This window comes from Nicotiana tabacum, chromosome 21 (genome assembly GCF_000715075.1).
Source record: "Nicotiana tabacum cultivar K326 chromosome 21, ASM71507v2, whole genome shotgun sequence".
Classification (NCBI taxonomy): domain Eukaryota; kingdom Viridiplantae; phylum Streptophyta; class Magnoliopsida; order Solanales; family Solanaceae; genus Nicotiana; species Nicotiana tabacum.
In genome coordinates this window covers 4,673,485-4,679,484 of record NC_134100.1, presented here as the reverse complement: position 1 = coordinate 4,679,484, position 6,000 = coordinate 4,673,485, and positions in this window count along the sequence as shown.

Sequence of the window (6,000 nt, the reverse complement as noted above, 5' to 3'; positions counted from 1 at the left end):
TTGTTTAAAATTGAGTTTGACCAGACAAAGACCTCTTAAAATCAGAATTATCAGCTTCAAAAGCCGCAAAGAACGACTAATTATAGATAGGTTTACACTAAAAACTCGTGTTAAACATAATTTAAACTAAAGTTATTGGGTTCGACCGAAATTATGGCTCCGCCTCCGGTCATGTTACACAACACATGGAAAATAGTGGTATTTTATTTGCCAAAGATCAACATCAAGATATCTAATGTTTTGAAATATAACAAGAAAAAAAACAACGTTAAGCAGCTTATATCATTCCAAACTGCAATCTGTCACAACTAGTGCACCTTTTTACAATAACGGCATGAATTACTTTTTAAACTATAATTTTCCTATAGTTTGAATATAAAAGATGACTTTCACTTCATAGTATTACTATAATTGGAAAGTGAAAAAGTAATAAAAAATAATAATAATAAAGGTCGAAAATTAAATGCAAGCCGCAAACTAACAAATTATGAAGTTTTTTTTTTCTCGTAAAAAAAAAAGAAAAAAAGAGAAGCACTTTTATGAAGTTGGCAATTTTCGTACTTTCTTTTTAATTATTTGTAAGTGACCATTTTCATATTTCCCCCGAATTTCATCAATTCTAGGCACTCAAAATTGTCAAATATATATTTGGTTATACTGTACATGTCTTTATAATCGTAGATTTCACTAGTAGGACCAAGTACTTGAACTCAAACACAATTAAAACTTATATTATTATATTAAGTATGATAACGTTGGAATTTAATAATTTTTTCATTCGTCTCAATTTATGTGACAATTTTTGCTTCTCGAGAGTAAATTGGACTAATCTTCGAAGCTAAGTTAGATTAAATTAACTAATATAACAAAATTAAAATTTAGATATTCAAAAAATTATATCAAAAGTGCTATAAGTTGCGGGAATTATAGCACGTGGCTACGAACCAAGATATAGGAGATTCGAATCCCTATTCGCCAACAACTGGCCACAAACCTTCCCTTTGGGATAAGAAAATCACGATCGAGGTAGCAAACTAAAAGTTACGAAACTTGGGTGTTGGTCTTTTATTAAAATGGAATGACTTATTTTTATCTTTTTATTTATTATTTATCGTGAATGGGGAGACATTACACATAGTATGCCCGATTTAATAGTATGTATATATGTATCATATAATTTGAATCTCAAAAAATGAAAAGTATCATATATAAATTAAAATAGAGAAAGTATTATTAAATCCTAGCTTGCAAAATCATAGCTAACGACACTTTAGCAGGAAATTAATGACCCTAACTAATTAGCAAATACAATCTCAGCAGTTAAGTATTTGTTACGACTGTCACTATCTCCTAGTATATAGTGAGCTAGAATGTGGAGAATATATTAAAATTAAAGCCATTTGATTCGAGTCTCCAATTTCGTAAACCGTTTGTCGTTTGGATATTTCTACAATAAGTTATGAATGTTCTATTGAAGAGTGTCCGATTAAAAAAACTTGAAATCATAGAACCCAGATCGCTAAATATGAAGTACAACTACGATCAACAAATCTGAAAGTCCAGAGAGGGTAGAATTGCCTTGCACCGCGAAAAAAATCGCTAGTCATGATTTGGTGATTTTCTAGCCTCTCTATATAAATATAAATGTCAAACTCAGACTAATTTCTTAAATTAGAAATAGCCAATGGTCGTATTATATTTGTATAATTCATATATAATACATGTATAATCAGTATATAATTTATAAAAATTGACTAGAAAATATAAACAGTAAATTTGACCGGTCATTTGTACAAATATCCCTTATTTCATTGGCTTTTCTTTGGGCTTTGAAGGCATAAGATCAGTTAGATCCATTGGCATAGTTTAGATTTGGGCTTGCTATTTCTGAATCACTATGAATGCAATATTTGACAAAATAATGCTTGTTTATGGTCAGTGAACATTTTTTTTTTGTGGGAAAAAAAAACATTTTCTTTGGGTTTCCCACCCGGTGCTCGGTACCCAATATTGGAGTCCGACTATATCCGGATTTGCGCCACGTAGGGCTCCATTCGGAGGGAAGCGCTCCCTACCAAGGATTTTTTCATACCCAAAGCTTCAACCTGAAACCTCTAATTAAAGGAAGAACAGTCCCATCCACTGCACCACATCCTTTGATGTATGGTCAGTGAACATTCATTTATAAGCAACAACATTGATTTTTTATTAGTTAAAATTAAGTTTTGATCCTCTAAGCTAGAACTATTTCACCTGCAACCGAACCTATTTACATTCAGTAGCCGCACAAGTATATAAAATTTGTATATTTTTTGTATATAATATACTTAAATGTATGTGTGTGTGAGTGTGTGTGTGTGTGTACATATATATCTCAAAAAAGTTTATTTTTCGGCTATTATTTTGAGAGCAACTATACAATATTATTTTTCCTAATTTTCTTTGAATTCTCATAATAGGATGGGTCCAGAGGCGGATCCAAAATTCAAACCCTATGGGTTCAACTTTTAAGGGTTTAGCATTGAACTTATTATATTTTTAAGTTATGGGTTCATATATACTAATTTTATAATTTTAATAAATTTTTACATATAAATTTTTACTTCGCATAAAAAATTTTGGGTTCAATTTAATCCGTCGGTAGAACACAACATCCGCACCTAGAATGGTCAGTTTTCTTTAGTGTTTTTTTGGCTTAGACAAGACTTAAAATTTTAATTTTAAATATATAGCGTTGAAATAAGTTGTAATTGAAATTCATGTATTATGAAATACATAATATATGGATGTCCACTGATCAAATATAACACCCAATATTTTTCTCCATTATATAGATAACTTCCATTACTTTTTAATACTATAGTTGTAACTTCCACTCCTCTCCGTGATCTTCTCTCATGACCTCAATGGTTAATGTCATATTCATGACACACTTTGGTGTTCCTTAATATATCTTTATAAGTAGAGATATTGAGGATCGTGTTGTAAACACTTGAAAAATACTTGGAAGAAATAAAAAAAATTTCTCTTCCTCTATAAATCTCTTATCTATTTTCTTGTTTCATATTACTATTTTAAGCTTAATTTCTTAACAGTATTTTTGATAAGTATATATTATGTATGTTTTAGGTATATATTATATTAAATAAACAAATAATTTATTTATAAATATGACTTTTTTTAATATTTGTACAAATTATTAATAATTTTGAAGGAAAAAAAAAGAGAAGAAAAAGAGAAGAAAGAAGAGTGTTTAGGCAGAGACAGCAAAAAAGCCAAGGATGACATTCCCAATCCAAGGAGGTCATCCTCAATTCTAAGGATGTTGTCAAGACCCGAATTTTTTACCCTCGGGAGTCGTGATGGCGCCTACTAATGGGAGCTAGGCAATTCAAACCTTAACTAATTGCTACACTTTCATTTTAGCTTTCTTTTAACAAACACAAGTCGATAATATGATAAAAGCGAAATTTTAAATAAATAAGCGGAAGTCAACAATTATATATCTTAAGGATACGTCTATTACAACTTTTAAAACCTCAAATACCCCAAAACCTAGTGTCACAGTGTCACAGACTGTCTAAGAGTTACTACATACAAGGTCTGAAGAAATACAATACATTGTTTCTGAACAAATGGAAATGAAACAGGAAATAGAGATAGAGGGAGACGCCAGGGCCTACGGACGCCTGCAGGTCTACCTTGGGTCTCCGAGTGGACGGAAGGAAGCCCTCCAACTACTGTCCGAAAGCTGCTCCTGGATCTGCACACAGTTCAGAGTGTAGTATCAGCACAACTGATCTCATGTGCTGGTAAGTGTCTAGCCTAACCTCGGCGAAGCAGTGACGAGGCTAGGACCAGACTACCACATAAACCTGTGCAATTTAACTAAATACAATAGAAAAGAAGAACAGAAAAAAACAGTCATATACAGTCAAGTATGGGAGGGGGAAAATATGTTGCGGGGAAACAACAAGTATCAATAGGAAATCAACAATTTAGTGTAGAGAAAACTGTAACACAGTTATCAATAAAAATTAGGAATCAAAATAAGTGCACGACATCACCCTTCGTGCTTTTACTCTCTCTTACCAAAACAATACACGGCATCACCCTTCGTGCTTTATGCTCTTCCTTACCCAAACAACAATCACAAAGCAATTAGGGTAAGAGAATCTATAACCTCGAAGTAAATCAAATAACAACAAGTAATGAAAGAATCAATATAACTCGGATATCAACAAAGAATCAGAAATTAACAATGCACGGCATCACCCTTCGTGCTTTTACTTTCGTCCTCACCAAAGCAATCATATAATAAAAATGTGCATGGCATCACCCTTCATGCTTTTACTCTCTTTCCTCACCAAATAATCAATAAAATCGGCACAGAATGGTACATCGTGCGACACGTCATCACCCTTCGTGCTTTACACTCTTTCCTCACAATAACAAACAATGCACTGCATCACCCTTCGTGCTTTAACTCTCTTCATCACCCAAACAATAATTACAACAATAGGGTAAGGAAATAAACAAAAATGTAATAGAGATCCCGGCAAGGGAACAACAGTTAAACAATTAAATCCCGACAAGGGAGCAACAATTAAACAATTAAATTCCGGCAAAGGAACAACAAATAAATCAACAATAGCCCGGCAAGGGTGACAACATAATGATCTCTTCTCTTTCTCAATTTTACTTCACAATTCACTTCACAACTCGAGCCAATGCTCTAGAGGTACAACTATCTCTTATATTTCCACAACTCATTTCACAACTCGAGTCAATACTCTAAAAGTTCAATTGTCACTTATACTTTCACAATTTCGCTATACAACTTGAGCAAACGCTCGTCAATGTTCATAGATCACAATTCTTTCCACAAACTTTATACAACAATTAGAAATCTTCACCAAGGCATGAATAATACCACGAAATCATGAAAAATCACAATATAAGACCCACGGTCATGCTTGACACCAACGTATAGATACTCGTCACCATGTCTATACGTCGTACTCGACAAGAAACAAATAACAAATAGGACACAACTCCTAATCCCTCAAGCTAAGGTTAGACCAAACACTTACCTCGATGCAACGAACACAATTCAAGCCTCAATTACTGCTTTACCTCTTGTTTCCACCACCAACTCGCTTGTACCTAGCCACAATTTGCTTAACGATATCAATAAATGCTAAATGAATCAATTCTAATGCATGAAAATAGGTTTTATAAAGATTTTCCAAAAAAGTCAAAAATCGACCCCGGGCCCACTTGGTCCAAACCCGAAATTTGGACCTAAACCCGATTACCCATTCCCCCGCGAGCTCAAATATGTAATTTATTTTGAAATCGGACCTCAAATCGAGGTCCAAATCCCCATTTTTGTGAAAACCTAGTTCTACCCAAAACACCTAATTTCCCCCATGAAAATAATTGATTTGAAGTTGAAATCATGTTAAAAGACGTTAATGATTGAAGAAAATTAGTTAAAAATGACTTACAATTGATTTGGAGAAGAAAGGTTATTTGAAAAATTGTCTCTTATGTTTTTGGTGTTTTGAAAAGTGAAAAATAATTGAAAAGTCCGTTTAAATATACTCCTCTCAGACCCTCTCCGCGGACCGCATAAAAAGGATTACGACTGCGGAGCTCCACCACGGATCGCATAAAAAGGACTGTGGAGCTCCACCATGGATCGCATAAAAAGGACTGCGGCCGCAGAGCTCCATCGCGGACCGCAAGAAATCGAGCGCTGTCGCGGAGGCTTGGCCTTGCTCACCACGGACCGCACAAATCCCACCGCGGTCACGGAACCCCCACCGCAGCCGCGATGTTTGCACCGCGGACCGTGGGTCCTGGCTTCAGAGACCTGCAACCTCTCTGAATCTGCAACTTTTTCTTAAGTTCAAAACTTGTCGAAACACATCCGAAACACACTCGAGCCCTCGGGGCCCCTAACCAAACACACGTAATAACTCAACAACATCATAC